Genomic DNA, 16,075 nt, shown 5'->3' with positions numbered 1-16,075 from the left:
AATCAGGGGATTTTTTTATTATTTGGGGGCTATTGGGGGATCAAACTCATGACCTTGCGCTTGCCAGGCAGACACTTATGCCACTGAGCTATATTCCAGCCAAATTGGGAAATTTTTAAAGAAGGTAATATTGAGACAATTGGGAAAATTTGAAATACTGACACTGCTGATCTTACTGTATAATTTTATAATTTGTATCTATTTGCTCCCCACTTAGTACTGGGGACTGAACTTAGGGAGCCCTATCACTGAATTATACTACTACCCTTTTTTATTTTTTTGAGACAGGACCTTGGCTAGCTCAGGCTAGCCTTGAACTTTCGATCTTCTTGCCACAATCTTCTCAGTAGCTGAGGTCACAGATACAGACCATCAAGCCCAGTGAACCAATTTAGTATCTATTTCTTCTCTTCTTTTAAACAGTTCTAGAGGGATTGAATCCATGATTCACTCATGCTACACAATTGCTCTATTATCAAGCTACATCTTCATCTTGGCATGTACTTCTTAAAAGCCATTCTGCCTTCCTGGGCACTGAAAAGGACAGGGTTTGAGTATATGAACTGGGAACCAAAGTACTGGCTTAGGTTACAAATCCTGCTGAGGTGGGGGGTGTGGTGGTGCACACCTGTAATTGCAGCACTTGGGAGGGTGAGGCAGGAGAATCATTGCAAGTTCAAGACGAGCCTGAGCTATAAAGTGAGTTCAAGGCTAGCCTGTACTGTACAGTGAGACCATCTCAAAGATACCTCCTTCTCCCCCCAAAAAACCTCCTGCTATGAGACCAGAGATCCTGAGCTGTTCCTTTTTTTTTGGTCTTTTTCATTTTTATCGGTACCAGGGATCGAACTCATGACCACACACTTGCAAGGCAGGCACTTATGCTGCTGAGCTAAATCCCCAGCACCAACTGTTCCTTATTTTTAGGAGATACATGCTGAGGTTTTCAGTGGTTAAGTGAAATTATGTCTACCAGAAAAAACAAAAAGTAGCAATATGATTCTTTTAACTTTGAAGTCTGACACTTTTCTAAACAAAAAAAAATTGGATTCAATGATTATTTTTCCCAGATGTTTTCATGTAAATTCATATTTGAGGTTAACTTTAATAAAGCCCATATAGGGCTGGGGATTTAGCTCAGCAGCATAAGCGCCTGCCTAGCAAGTTCAAGGTCATGAGTTTGATCCTCGGTACCAAAAAAAGTAAAAATAAAACACATATAATAATGAAAAAATTCAAAAATTTAAAGAAAACAAAAAACATATATTTTAGTACTAAAGCTAAGAACTCTTAGTTCTGGAAAGATGGTAGCATGATAAACAACCGAGAAACAATCAAGATTGGGGGCATGGTGGTGGCATGCCTGTAATCCCAACACTCAAAGAGGCTGAGGCAGAAGGACTGTTGCAAGTTTGAGACCAGCCTGGGCTACACAGTGAGCTTAAGGCCAGCCTGAACTGCATAGTGAGACTGTCTCAAAAAACAAAAATAAAACAAGAGTGGGTGTCAAGATGATAGAATAAACTGCAAGAGTAATAAGATCCAAAATGTGTAACAGATATTGAGATAATGAAAGGGAAAGAAAGTGCTCTAAAGAGTATAACTATATGTATAAGTGTGCAAGATAACCACAGTACTAAGTTTTTGTTAGTTCATCAAACAGAATGGTTTGTACTATCATTGTTTGTCCACTTTTTTAGGCTTTGATTTTGTGACTTGAGCAACTACTTCTAAGATAACAATATGTAATTTATCAACTAGTGATTTCTTAGTTTTTTTTTTAATTTTGTATTATTTTTACACTTTTTTCTGTTTTGCTCTTTTCTATTAAAAAAAAAAAAAAAAGCTGCTGGAATACAGAAATGAAAGAGGAGCGAAGTGGATTCCCCAAGACCCAGCAAGGATCTGAAGCAAGAATTGAAGCCCATGGGGAGTGAAAAGTAAGACCTCAATGAAGAAGGTGGCAAGCGGCACTTTCTCCCTGAGCCAGGGCTACATGAGCGCAGCAGCTCAGATCTGCACACATACTATGACTACTGGTCTGGTCATACCCAGAAGCCAACCACCAGTGTAACAGTAAATAGTGGATATGATAGACTATAGTAGCTGGTGAGTTATTCAAATTTGGACATGCCCTAGGAGAAAGCAACTGGCCAGTAGCCAACTTGGAGACAGGCCAAATGAGTTGAGAGCTACTGCAGCCTGGCTCCATCTAGTGTCTCCCAGTATTGGGGTGAGGTAAAGAGCCAAGCTTCAGTTGGCAGGAGGTCTACCAGCTGAGTTGAAGCTGGCAGGATGCCAAGTTCAAGCAAAGCAAGCAGGAGGCACATGAAATATTACAGGCTGAACAAATTATTATTTCAGTCTTACGGCCAGAATCCAGTCTAAACTTCAGTGGAACTAAAGGTACAGGCTTCCTGGGATTATCTGCTCTCCGACTGTAAAGCTAAAGCTGGCTAGCTGCGATTAATCAACTAGAATCTGAGCTCCATTTGCCCACTCTGTCTAGCAGTGACAGCAGAGACATCCTCTTAAGTACACATTATTTGCCTTGTTTAAATTTTGGTTTTATTTTCTTCCCCCAAAGCAGGGATTCCCTATACAGGTCAGACTGGCCTTCAACTCACTTTGTATCCCAGGCTGGCCTCAAACTCAACCTTGCACCTTCAGGTCCAGCCTTCATTTTGTTTTCTTTTTTTCTTGATTTTGTTTGTATATAAGATTGAACATTGTTTCTAGGGTTTGTTTTGTGTTTTTTTTTTTTGTTTGTTTGTTTGTTTTTTTGCTGTTGTCGTCTTCTACTGTTTTTCTTTCTTATCTTTTCCCTCCTTTCTTCACCAGTTTCTTGAAGTTCAAATAATCATCCTTTGTTGTCCAGTCTTTCTTCTAATCTTTGTCTTTTCTCCTATTTCTCTATTTTTTTGGCTCCTAACACCTTTTAAAATTTCTTTCTTGAGAGTAAAATCACCATATTGAGAGAACATTTACTATATACAATTCTCTGGTTTGCTTTACATTTTGTTACTGTTATAGTTTATGTCTGAATGTCCCAACGCCTCTTGTGGTCTGGTAGGGCAAGCCTTCTTAAGGCTGCTGAATCTAGTGTTTGTCATTGGCTCATTGCCTAGTGCTGGGAATGATGGAGTAAGTGCTGCACCTGCCCTGGGGCAAATAGCTTGCATACAATATAAGGAAGGAAAAGACACTTGCTCTTTTCTTTTTGCTCTGGTCACTTCTGTATCTGCTGCAGCTGCCATGTATGGTTATCCCTCAGCCATGCCACCTTGCACTGGAGCCAGTTAAGTATAGACTGAAACCCCCAAAACTGTAAGCTAAATACACCTTTTCTTCCTTCATTTTGAGTGTCAGCTATTTTGTCCCAACAATAAGAGAAAACGAAGAATTTGGTACCAGTGGAGTGGAGACAGTGCAATGTATCTGCTCATGTGATTCAAGACCCTTTGGAAATATGGCTTGTGGGAAGAGTTCAAAAAGGTACGGAGATGTTGCCTGAAAGAGTAGCACTGGAACGACTCAGGCTGTTCTGTATAGACACCTGGTCAGAGCTCAAAAGAACAGAAAAGCAGTAAAGACCAGGCTCGGGAGGCTTCAAGTGGGAAGAAGGACCACTTTGGTCGCTGGGAGTCCAGATGTGTGTTATAGCTTGGCAAAGTTTGTCTGCATTTTGCTAATGTCCACAGACTGAGATTAAGGGTGACAGACTAATCTGGCAAAAGAAATTTCAAGACAATATTGAAATGTCAAGGAATACTGAGGTGATGGCATGACTATTGTTAGGGGCTGTTAGCCAGATTTATGTTGCAAACCAAGAGCAAATAGCCCAGCAGAATGATTTAAAATATTGAGCATCTGGCCAAAAAAGAAGCTCCAATAATGCGAAGAATTGTAAAGATAGATATGAAATCTTGATTGCTGAGAAGGAACAAAAGAATAGAAAAGATGGCCTGGGAGCATCACAAGAAGCAGCAAATCTCCAATCTTAGAAGACTCAAAATAGAAACTTTGCTTTGAGGAGAAAGCCACAGGGTACCATGTTCCAGAATGGTGGTAGCCACACTATGCTCCAGAATGGTAGCAATGGCCACATTCGTTCCAGAATGGCTATCATATGCAGAATCCGTTCCTCACAATCAGGTTCAGAGTGCTCAGTGAAGCTGGGCATGGTGGTGCATTCCTGTAATCCCAGCACTTGGAAGGCTTAGGTAGGAGGATCATTGCAAGTTAAGAGACCAACCAGCCTGGGCTACAAAGTGAATCCAAGGCCACATAGTGAACTGAATAGTGAGACCTGGTCTCAAAAAGACAAAAAACCCAAAACAAAAGAGTGCTCAGTGATTCAGGCACTTGACCCTAATAGCCAAAAGAAAGGAAAGTCCAGCTACTGTTCCAGCTGACAGTAGACCATGGCATTGTCCACATAGCATTGGTTTTAAGTACATACAGAATGCAGGAGTTCTGAGGTTAAAAAGGCTTTCATCCTAACTTCAGAAGGCCTAGAAGTCCAGACAATGTGTCCCTAAAGGGCAAAATGCATAGCTGTGAGGATGAGGCCAAAGGTTCAATGGAGACCTCTGAAGTTTGGGAAAGCCAAGAATATGGATCATCTAAGGAAAGCTGTAAGGACTGAGCAGAATAGGCTTAAAAGAGAAGCCATGGGAGCTATAAGCACTGGAAAGTGCCACATTGGTAAAACCATGCAAGCCTTTTGGAGCTCACAATTTACTACAGATTGCTTTGGATATTCCACATGGAACTGCAGAACAATGTTTACCCTACTGAATTTTGGACTTGCTTTTCTCCTAATCCTTTGTGTACCCTTGTTTGTAACCTTTGGAATAAAAATGTCCATCTTGTGCCATTGAATTTGGAAATGTTGGGGCTGGGGATTTAGCCCAGCAGTGTAAGCTCCTACCTGACAAGAGCAAGGTCATAAATTCAATCTCTGGTCAAAAAAACTTTGCAAAATATTGGATATGTTTAACTTTATTTTCATTTGCACAGGTGGGTTACAGCTAAGTTTGCCTTAGATCTCAGAAGAGACTTGGGGGACTTTGGCAACGCTTGGAGATGGACTAAATGTCTTTTTTATGTGAAGAATATGCATGAGTTTGTAGGGGAATATTCAAGGGTGAAATGTATGGTTTATGTCTTAATGTCCCTCAAAGTCTCGTGCAATCATGGGGGGGTGCCTTTAAAAGGTGGCTGAATCTAGCGTTTGTGAATGGCTTACTGCCTAGTGCTGGGATTGGCAATGTGGGTGTTGTACCCATTCTGGGACAGATAGCCTGCATACAATATAAGGAACAAAAAGAGGCTTATTTCTCCCTTTTGTCCTTTTGCTATGGTTGTTTCTGGTATCCACTGCAGCTGCCATGAACAGTTACCCCTCAACCATGCCACCCTGTCCTGGAGCTAGCTAAGTATGGAATGACACCTCCACAAACTATAAGCTAAATAAACCCTTTCTTCCTTCATTTTGAGTGCTGGGTGTTTTGTCCCAACAATGAGAGAAAAGTAACTAAGACAGTTACATGACTATACATATACTGCATATGGTTAAAGGCAGCAAGTTAATAGTTACCATACTTTTTCATTCTCTAGGCTGTTTGATGCCACTTTTACTGCTGATTGTACAACCTTAGCCAAGGTGACATAATTGTTCTAGTCAGTTGTTCTTCTTGGTATACCAAGATTGAGATAAACAAAGTAATAGGTCAGTGCCAAAGAAGCAACAGCTAAACCAAACAGACAACAATTTCTCATTCCCAATATATTGAAGATGTGGTCTCTCACAACAGACTCAAAAGCCACAAGCTAACTACACCTGGAAAACATGTCTGAGAAATAGTCATTTCCTAAAGGTTCTACATACTAACAATAAAACTACTTGTGATAAGCAGTTTATAAGCATCAACAAAGAAATTAAACTAAAAAAAAGTAAGAAGAAAACAAAATTAGAGGACAAGAAGCAAGATGCAGTAGTCTCATCATCTATCCAAAGGTTAACAGGACTTCCAGTAAGATGGCAGAGCAGTAAGCAGCAGAAAAAACAGCGTTTCTCTGAGTCACCATTGAGATGCTGGAATACAGTACCATGAGGAAGACAAGGGAGGACGGAAGTAGGTCAGTTGGACCCAGGAAGAATCTGAAGTGTCAACTGAAGCCCAGAGAGAAAGTAAAAAAACTAAATGAAGAAGGCGGCAGTAGCTGGCAGTGCCTTCACATTGAGCTGGACTAACTGTGTGATAGGAGTTGCTGGAACTTGGGGGTCCACAATAACAGTGACAGTGGCATCTGGGAACCCCCGAGTCTGCACAGAGACACAGCAGTGGAGAGCAGCAGCACATGTGGAGGACTGCACTGGCTCAAGGTGAGTGCAGAGGACTCAGTCCTCTCACAGGAGAAAGCGATTAGCCAGAAGCTATCTTGGAGTGGCACCAGGGAAGCCCAGAACCAGAACTTCTGCTGGCTTCCTCCAGCAGCTCCCAGCTGGGCAAGGATCCATGGAAACTGCTTGGACTGCGGTGAGCCCAATGAGTCTGGTCTCGGGGAAGGTCTGCTAAGGCTATCTACTACTCTACTATAAAGCAATGGCTGGCTTACTGGAATACAATGGCATGATTCGGGACTCTGCCTCCACAGGCTGTCTACCAATGAACACAGAGACAATCCTGGAAGTAGTCTTAGTCTCTCTGTTGGTTTTTTTTTTTTTTTTTTTTTTTTTCCTTCTCTTCACTTGTTTGTTTTGTTTTATTCAGTTTATTATTTCTGCTTCTTTTTTTTTTTTTATGAGTACGACAGTGGTTCCTCCCTTCTTTGTGGGTGTGGTTCTGTTTTGTTCTACCTTTTATCTCTCTTCCAACTCTCTTTTCTTCTAGTCTTTTGCACCAGTTTCCCCAAATTGGTGGGACCCATCTTTATCTTCCAACCTTACTTGTAATCTCTTTCTTTTCCCACTTCTCTATTTTCCCCTTAATCCATTTTAAATTTTAACCTCAAGGGCAAAATTGACATATTACATATAATTATCTGGTTTGTTTTTCTGTTATATAACCAGAAAATTAGTTCAAATGGTAAAAAGTTGCAAATTAAGGGTTTGCTCAATTTGTTGTTTTATAAGCTGTGTTTGATGTTACTGGTACCACTAGAGCCAAAATTGACATAATTGTTCTAAACAGCTGTTGGCCCTGATAATCCACGACTGAGATTAACTAAGGGTAACAGAAAACACCGTTGCATAGTTCCAAAGAACAAGTGACTAGGCCAAACAAGCAACAACTTCTCATCTCCAACAAAATGAAGAGGTAAGATCTTCAAATAGACTCAAAATCCCAACAACTAGCTACACCTGGAAGATACTGCAGAGACATAATCATCACCTAAGTGTCCTAAATACCACCAATAAAGCAACCTACTATAAGCAACTTACAAGCATTCTCCAAGGAATTAACACTAAAAAAAGACAGAGATGGGCTGGGGATTTAGCTCAGCGGCTTAAGCACCTGCCTGGCAAGTGTGAGGTCATGAGTTCAATCCCTGGTACCAAAAAAAAAAAAAAGAGAGAGAGAGAAGATACTTATAGATGCAATTCTCAACATTCAGTTCACCAAAGGCAAACACAAGGGTTAATGAAGTAGAACAATCTGAAAGCCTCTCACCTGTTCTCTCTGAAGTGGTAACAAAGCAACTGAATGAGGCTCTGGAAAAGCTCAAATCAGAAATGTCTCCTATAACTGCAGAGGTGGTGTCCAAAATAAAGATCAGACTTAGTGACGCTAGAGCAGATATGGAAAAAAAAAACACACACACAGACGAGCTTAAGGAAATTATGGAAGTTGTGAATGTTCAACATAGGAAAGAAATAGAAACCACAAGGCAGATTAAAGCAGATATCCCAGAGAATAAAAATTCCACTGAATTTTTTAATATTTGCAGCAGATTAAGCCATTGTGAGGACAGGATCCTGGATATAGAAAACAGACTTGCCCTTAGTAATCATGAAAAGAATGACTTCTCAAAAATAACAAAGGGCTATGAGAAATCAACCAAGCAGCAGCTAAACGAGACAAAGAAGAGTAACTTAAGACTGACTGGATCAATGAAAAAGCAGGAGATACCACAAATGATATTTAAAAAAAAAAAAAAAACTGTTCATAGACATCATGGCAGAAAATTTCCCTGCTAAAAAAAGAATCTGACATACAAGTAAGTGAGGCATACAAAACTTCAATTAGCCACTATAAAAAAAAAATCTACAGCTAGGCATATCACAGTCAAGATCCCAGAAATTCAACAAAAGCATAAAATCTTAAAAGCTGTTAGGGAAAAGGAACAGATCATCTATAAAGGAAAGCCCAGCTGATTTCTCAGCACAAACTCTCAAGTCAAGGAGAGCTTGGAGTGAAATATTTCCAGCTCTAAAAAAAAACAATCTTTAACCTGGATTGATGAACCCCATAAAAGTATCTTTTCATACTGATGGAGAAATAAGTTACTTCCCTAACAAAGAACATCTAAGGAAATTTATGACCACTAAACCAGGACTCCAAATGTTTTCAAGGACATTTGAGAAAAAGACAACAAGGATTACAACTACACGAAACCCAACAAAAGGAACCTACCAGGAAAGCAAACAATTAGAGGGAAGAAAAAAAAGAAGAGGAACCAACAACAGGAAAATAACATGACAAGGATAAGTCAGTATGTATGTCATAATCATCAATGTTTTGTTCTGTTTTTGCAGTACTAGGGATCAAACTCATGACCTCACACTTGTCAGGCAGGTGCTTAAGCTGCTGAGCTAAATCCCGAGCCCCATAACCATCAATGTTAATGGTCTCAATTCACCAATCAAAAGACACAGACTGGCAGAATGGATCAAGAAGCAAGATCCAACAACATGCAAGTTTCTACATGCAAGAAACACCTTTACTTCAAAAAGAAATTCACAGACTAAAATTCAAAGGATGGAAAACAATACTCCATGCAACAGGAATTCACAAAAAAAGCAGAGTTAGCAATTCTACTTGCAAACAAAGTGATTTTCAAGCCAAGAATGATTACGAGAGATAAAGGAGGACACTATATCTTTGTAAAGGGAAGAATCTAAGAAGAAGAGACAATCATAAACGTATATGCAACAAGTATCAATGCCCAACTTTTTATTTTTTAAGTCTTTTTCCTTTTTATCGGTACCGGGTATCGAACTCACGACTGCCTGCTTGCAAGGCAGGCGCTTATGCCACTGAGCTAAATCCCCAGTCCCCCAACTTCTTAAAACATATTAATGGACATGGAAAAAATCAAATATGCACCACTGTAATTATACTGTGGAACCTCAATACCTCACTGTCACAAAAAGACAGATCAACTAGACAGTCAGCAATGAAATATTATAGAACTGAACAATACTTTTGAACAAATGGACATAGTAGATGTCTACAATTATTTCACACCATAATATCAGAGTATACATTCTCAACTGCACATGGGACATTCTCCAAATAGACAACACAATAGCTCAGAGAACGTGATTCAATAAATGAAAAGGAACTGAAACTATTCCATATATATTATCAGACTATAATACAAAGAAATTGGAAATCCATGACCAAAGAAACCACAAGAACTCCATAAACAAATGGAAATTAAATAGCAACCTCTTGAACAACCACAGAAAAAAATTAAGAAGTTAGACAGTTTTTACAGTTGAATGATAAAAATATGACATACTAGAACTTATGGGACACAATAAAAGAGTCCTAAGAGGCAAGTTTATAGCACTAAATACTCGTATCATGAAAGCAGAACAAGAACATACAAACAACTCAATGGTGAACGACAGAACAAGAACATATAAACAACTCAATGGTGAATGTCAAATTTTTACAAAAAGAATAGCAGGCTAAGCCAAAAGCTCGTACAAGGGAGGAAATTATAAACATTTGAGCAGAAATTAATGCACTGGTAACTAAAAAACCAATACAAAGAATCAATGAATCAAGAGTTGGTTCTTTGAAAGATTAAATAAAATTGACAAATCCTTAGTCTAACCTTATTTTAAAAAAAAACTCAAATTCACACAATTAGGAATGAAAAAGGTGAAATCACAAAAGACCCTGCAGAAATCCAGATGATCTATACCTACTTTGAAAACTTGTGTTCTAAATAAGATAGGAAATGCAGAAGAAATGGACAAATTCCTAGATACCTATGAATTACCAAAGTTGAGTCAAGAAAATATAAAAATAAAAATACTAAATAAACCAGTATCAATAAAATTGATGAAATTAAAACCTACCAGCAAAGAAAAGCCCAGGCCCTGACAGATTTACTGTTGATTTCTACAACAAATTTAGAGAAAACCTAACACCACTACTTCTCAAACTCTTTCATGAAATTGAATGGGAAGCAATACTCCCAAATTTATTCTTGGAAACAAGCATTACCCTAATATCAAAACCAGAGAAGGACCCAACTACAAAACAGAATTACAGGCCAATCTCCTAATGAATATAGATGCAAAAATCCTCAATAAGATACTGGCAATCAGAACGCAGGATATTATCAAGAAGCTTACACACCGCGACCAAATGGAATTTACTCAAGATGCAGGGATGGTTCAACATACTCAAATTCATAATGTAATACACTATATTAACAGAGCCAAGGACAAAAATCACATGATCCTCTCAACAGATGCAGAAAAAGTTTTTGACAAAGTCCAGCACCTATTCACAATGAAAACCCTACAGAATACTAGAATAGATGTCTTTATCGCAATCCGATAAAAGCCATTTCTATGACAAACCAACAGCCAACATCACACTAAATGGACAAACACTGAACGCTTTCTCTCTAATATCAGGAACAACACACAAGGATATCCACCATGGCAATTAGACAAGAGAAACAAATAAAAGGAAAAAGACAGGAAAGGAAGAAAATTATCACTATTTGCAGATGACATGATACCCTATATAGAAGACCTTGAAAATTCACTAAAAAATTGATACACTTAATAAGTAAATTCAGTAGGGTAGCTGGACACAAAGTCAAAACTCAAAAATCAGTAGCCTGAGGCCAGGGATATAGCTTAGTGATATAAGTGCCTGCCTGGCAAGCACAAGGTCCTGAGTTTGATTTCCAGAACAAAAAAAAAAAAACAAAAAACAAAAAAACAGACTTTCTGTACACAAGTAACAAGCTCACTGTGACAGACATCAAGGAAACAATACTTTTCACAATAGCATCCAAAAGAATGAAATACCATAAAAGATCTCCACATTGAAAACTACAGCACTCTGAAAAAGGAGATTGAAGAGAGTATTAGAAAATGGAGAGCCAGGTATTGTGGCATACATCTGTAATCTCAGCACTCAGGAGGCTGAGGCAGGAGGACAGTTGCAAGTTCAAGACCAGCCTGGGCTACGAAATGAGCTAAAGGCCAGCCTGAGCTACACAGTGAGACCTTGTCTCGAAAAGCGGGAAAAAAAAAAAGGAAGGAAGGAAGGGAAAAAAAAAAAAAGAGAAGGGAAATACATCCTTTGTTCTTGGGTAGGAAGAATCGATATAGTGAAAAGGGCCATACTTCCAAACAGTTATTCAGACTCAGTGAAATCCCAATCAAAATTCCAATAGCACATCTCACAGAATTAGAGAAAATAATCCTAAAATTCATCTAGAAACAGAAAAGACCCAGAATAGCAAAGACAATAGCAAAAGAGCAAGACAGATAACATCACAATCCCTGAGTTGAAATTATATTAGAAAGCTACTGTGATAAAAACAGCATGGTACTGGGAAAAAACAGATCCAAAGATCAATGAACAGATTAGTAGATGCAGAAACAACTGTGGACACACCAAGCCACTTTATCTTTGACAAAGGTGCCAAACACATTCACTAGAAGAAAGAGTTAATAACTGGTGCTGGAAAATCTGGCTGTACACATGCTGATGATTAAAACTGGATCCATGTCTTTAACCATGTACTAAGCTAATCAGAATGGATCAAAGATCTTAATATTAAAACAGAAACATTAAATCTGCTGGAAGACAGACTAGGTAAAACCTTTGAAGACATTGGTATAGGCAAAGATTTTATGACCAAAACCCCAACTGCACAGGAACTATCACAGAGACTCAACAACTGGAATCTCACTCTACTAAAAAGTTTTTGCCCATCAAGAGAAACCAACAACAGTGGGAAGAGACAACCCATAATGTGGGAGAAAATGTTTGCCAGCTGTTCCTCACAAAGGATTACTATCAGGATAGATGGAGAACTCAAAAAAAAATCAGTTCTCCAAGATTTGAAGACCCAATCCAAAAATAAGTGTCTGAGTCAAATATGCTCTTCTCAGATGAGCAAATACAAAACAGCAAATAAATACGTGAAAAAGTGTTCAACATCACTGGTCATTCGAGAGATGTAAATTAAAACAACACTGAGATTCCACCTCACCCCAGAAAGAATGGCTATTACCAAGAAAGCAAGCAATAACAAATGCTGGAAGGGTTATGGGGAAAAAGGAACCTGTCTCCACTGTTGGTCATAATGCAGACTGATACAACCACTGTGGAAATCAGCATTGGAGATTCCTTAAAAATCCAGGACTAGAGGTCCCATTAAACCCAGCTATTCTCCTTCTGGGTATCTTCCCAAAAAAACTAAAAACATCATACAACAGTGATATATATGCACCCATGTTGATAGCAGCATAGTTTGTAATAGCCAGATCTTGCAAACAACCTAAATGCTCATCAACTGAGGAATGAATAAAAAAGATGTGGTATTTTTATACAATGGAGTGCTACTCAGCCATAAAGACAGATAAACTGGAAATTTTTATAGGTAGATGGATACAACTTGAGAACATATTCATTAGTGAAATATATAAGACACATATGTATAAACATTACATGGTCTCTGTGAGCAGCTGAAAGAAACAATTTATGTGTATGTATATAAAAAATTAAGAGAGTTATACCACTGATTTTTCTGATTTCACTGAGCAGAAAGATTTGTGTTGGTATTGTTCAGACAACTGAATGCAGATGCCTTGTGCTCTGAGTGAATGAATAATTTGGGGATGACAATGTGCACTGTGGTCCCCTGACTGATGTGTTCTAAAATTTTGTTGTAGTTTTTTTTTTTTTTCTTTTTCTCCTTGAAAAAAAATGGATTTGGAAAATGAATTTAAATAAATAAATAAATACCATCATTTCTCTGATGTGAGAAACTGAAAATGTAGTAATAACCAAAATGTATAATAGATACTGTGAAATGGAAGACAATGTTCCAATGGGAAGAGGAACAGTGGAGGGGAGGAAGGTACAAGGAAAAATGAGAAATAAAAGGAAAAAATGCAAACAAAGCTTGTAAATAAAGAGGGAAAGAGGTCTTGAAGGGGAGGGAAATGCAAGGGGAAAAAAGCAGCAAGATATATCAGGTACAAGTACAAATTCCTATGGTAAATGTTGTTATGTATATAAAATGTACCAATAAAAACCTCATAAGGGGGCCAGGGATTTAGCTCAGTGGCATAAGCACTTGACTGGCAAGCACAAGGTCATGAATTTGATCCCTGGCACCCCCACAAAAAAAAAAAAAAAAATAGAGCTGGGGATATAGCTCAGTGGCATAGCACATGCCTGGCAAGCTCAAGGTCTTGAGTTTAATTCCTGGTACAAAAAAAAAAAAAAAAAAAAAACCCTTCATAATTAAATCACTTTCATTTTGAAAAAGTTTACTCACTCTACTTTAAAAGGTGGCTGTTTGCAAGCCAACTGACATCAGTTTGTCTTAGTTAACGTTTCCTCCAACAAAGTTAAGTTTCCTTGAAACTTGATAAGGGGGTAAAAAACGCAAGCTTTTAGGTTTTCGGGGGGAGAGGGCAAAAATTAGTGTGAAATAATTAGTTTTCCAAAAACACTGTCTCTGCAAATACCTCTCAAACTAAAGTATTATTTCGAAAGTTTGAATCTTATGCTTACTAATGCATTCTGCTATAGGCTAAGGGTTTCATTTTGTTTGTGACAATATCTCACTATGTACGCCCAAATGAACTTGAACTCACTACGTAGCCTAGACTGGCCTCAAATTTGCTGTAACCCTTCTGCTTTAGCCTCCTAACTGCTAGAATTACAGATGTGTGACACTGTTCTTAGTAAGGCTGTTTTTACTACAGTTGAGGTATGTTTCAGAATATCATCAAGGTAACAGGAAAATGTATGGATGTAGCTTTTATAGAGCTTAGTGTTACTTTTTAATTTTCTTTCTGGTACTGGAGATTGCAGCAAAAAGGTGCTAACCTATATCCCAGCCCTTTGTTTTGATTTGGGGGGTAGGGTCTCACCAAGCTGCCCAAGTTAGCTTAAAACATGCAATTCTCCTACCTCAGCCTTCTTAGTAGTAGCTGGGATTACAGTCCTATGCCACAAGCTGGTGTTACATAATTTTTAAACATCTGATTAAACCACCAGATTACATAGACTAATGGGTTCAAGTTTTGTAGGCTGAGAAAAATTCAGTTTTGTGAAGTAGGGAAACTAGTGGTACTCAATTTATGCTAGGGTCCAACAACCCTGCAGAGGATAGTAAGAAATTAGGCTAGACACAGGTATAACAACATCACAGAATCTAGTAGGGATGGTGAAGATGAAGGTAATCCTTTTTTTTTTTTTTTTTAATTGATACTGGGAATTGAACTCATGACCTTGCGCTTGCAAGGCAAGCGCTTATGCCGCTGAGCTAAATCCCCAGCCCCATGATGAAGGTTAATTCTTAAAGAGTATAAGTGATGAGCTACGAGGCTATTTGGGATAGAAATAATACATGGGTAGATGTTACAAGTTCCTCCCATTGTCAATAAATCAGATTCCACAAAAGAAACAAGATTTCTAAAATTGGGTATGACCTCAGACAAAAAAATGCACGATCACAGTTTGTGAATTACTTAGTACTACAACCTAAGCTGTAAAGGCTGGTTGAGTCTAATGTATTAATCTCAGCAGCAAGAATTTAAGGTGCTTATGTAAGATTTTAATTACATGACCATATGCATAGATTTTTCAAAGACTGTCTTATGAATAAAAAGTAATTTCCCAACAAAAACTGTTTCATTATCAAGTTAGTCAACATTTCATCCAATTTCAAAATTAGTTGTTTTTTATAGTTTTTGCTTTTACATTTTGTATTTTTGAGATAGTCTCACTTGGCAGTTCAGGCTAGCCCCGAGCTCACTTAGTGGCCCAGGTTGCTCTCAAACTTGTACAACCCTCCTGCTTCAGCCTACTGAATGTTGGAATTCCAGGAATGCATCACCACATCCAGCTTAGTATTTGTATCTCTTTTAAAATGCCAAAGCTCACATATATTTCAAGTAATGACTGTCTGAACTATTTTTCTCATCGCTGAGACAAAATACTCAACACTCAAAATTAAAGGAGGAAAGGATTATTTAGCTCATAGTTGGTAGAGATTTCAGTCCATAGCCAGTTGATTTCAACGCAAGGTGGTATGACAGAAGGGCAATGCACAAGAGAAACAGTCATGGCAAGCAGAAGGTAGCAAAGCAAGCAAAGGATGACCACAGCTCTTTCTATCCCTTATATCTTATCCAGGATACTCAGGGCAAGTAGCACTCACAGTCTAAACCCCTGTGCCCTTGATTCTAGCACTGAACCATGAGTTAATCCCAATATCACACACTTTAGATCCAGCCACCTTTGAAAAAGCCCCACATATGACAGCATGATGCTTTGTGGGGACATCTAAACACAAGCCATAAAGATGACTCAAACAGAATTTGCTTTAAGAAAACTACTTGTCAGGGATGGGGATTTAGCTCAGTGGCATAAGCACCTGCCTTGCAAGCAGGCAGTTGTGAGTTCGATCCCTGGTACCGATAAAAAAGAAAAGACAAACTACTTGTCTCTATCTTCAAGAGCACCTTAAATTTTTCTCTGGTTTAAAGACTCTCAGAATAAATAGACTCTCAAGTAACAGTAGACCTACCATGTCCTGATACACTATAAAAGTAACACTGCTC

At 38.5% G+C, this 16,075-nt stretch overlaps 1 protein-coding gene across 1 annotated transcript in view; it reads right to left on the bottom strand.

Moving 5' to 3' along the window:
- Positions 1–16,075, bottom strand: part of Ubxn4 (UBX domain protein 4) — a 54,185-nt gene that overhangs the window by 13,402 nt on the left and 24,708 nt on the right. The window lies entirely within an intron of this gene.

Source organism: Cavia porcellus, unplaced genomic scaffold (genome assembly GCF_034190915.1).
Source record: "Cavia porcellus strain 051 isolate PalLab524CR breed Dunkin Hartley unplaced genomic scaffold, mCavPor4.1 scaffold_12, whole genome shotgun sequence".
NCBI classification, from domain to species: Eukaryota; Metazoa; Chordata; class Mammalia; order Rodentia; family Caviidae; genus Cavia; species Cavia porcellus.
This window is presented reverse-complemented; position numbering and strand designations above follow the sequence as displayed.